Below are 1,131 nucleotides of genomic sequence, written 5' to 3'. Positions count from 1 at the left end.
AAGGAGGGGTCGCTATGAGTCGGGGCCGACTCGACGGCACATAACAACAACAACAACATACTCCAACAAATTCTAAAACTTAGAAGAAATGGACAGATTACTAGAAAAATACTACTTACCTAAACTAACACAGACTGAGGTAGAAAACCTGAACAGACCCATAACAAAAGAAGAATCTGAACAGGTCATAAAAAAATTACCAACAAAAAAAGTCCTGGCCCAGATGGTTTCACTGGAGAATTCTACCAATCATTCAGAGAAAAGCTGACACTAATCCTACTCAACCTATTCCAGAACATAGAAAAGGATGGAATCCTCCCAAATTCATTTTATGAAGCAAGCATAACCCTGATACCAAAAGCTGGCAAAGACACCACTAGAAAGGAAAACTACAGGCAAATATTCCTCATGGATATAGATGCAAAAATCTTTAACAAAATCCTAGCCAAGAGACTTCAACAACATATCAAAAAAATAATACATCATGACCAAGGGGGGTTCATACCAGGTATGCAAGGATGGTTCAACATTAGAAAAATAATCAATGTAATCCACTGCATAAGTAAAATAAAGGAAAAGAATCACATGATCCTATCAATCGATGTAGAAAAGGCATTTGATAAAATCCAACATCCACTCCTGATAAAAACTCTCAGAAAAATAGGAAAAGAAGGGCAATTTCTCAATGCCGTTGTTAGGTGCCATCGAGTCATTTCTGACTCATAGTGACCCCATGCACAGCAGAACGAAACACCGCCTGATCCCACGCCAGCTCCATGATCCTTGCTATACCTGAGCCACCATGTCAATGCATCTCGTTGAAGGCCTTCTCCTCTTTTGTCGACCCTCCACCTTACCAAGCATAACATCCTTCTCCAGGGAATGGTCCCTTCTGACAACATGACCAAAGTAGGTGAGACAAAGTCTGGCCATTCTCACTTCCAAGGAGCATTTTTGGCTCCACTTCCTCCAGGACAGATTTGTTAGTTCTTTTAGCAGTCCATGGTACTTTCAGTGTTCTTCGCCAACACCACAACTCAAAAGCATCAACTCTTCTTCAGTCTTCCTTATTCATTGTCCAGCTCTCACATGCATACGAGGCAATTGGAAATATCATGGTTTGTGTCAGGT

At 40.8% G+C, this 1,131-nt stretch overlaps 1 protein-coding gene across 1 annotated transcript in view; it reads right to left on the bottom strand.

Annotated features, from left to right (window-relative positions):
* The window catches only part of SLC25A12 (solute carrier family 25 member 12), a 117,494-nt gene that overhangs the window by 93,312 nt on the left and 23,051 nt on the right, over positions 1 to 1,131 (bottom strand). The window lies entirely within an intron of this gene.

The sequence above is a fragment of the Orycteropus afer genome, unplaced genomic scaffold (genome assembly GCF_000298275.1).
Source record: "Orycteropus afer afer isolate SDZICR_OR568_19922 unplaced genomic scaffold, OryAfe1.0 scaffold00001, whole genome shotgun sequence".
NCBI classification, from domain to species: Eukaryota; Metazoa; Chordata; class Mammalia; order Tubulidentata; family Orycteropodidae; genus Orycteropus; species Orycteropus afer.
This window is presented reverse-complemented; position numbering and strand designations above follow the sequence as displayed.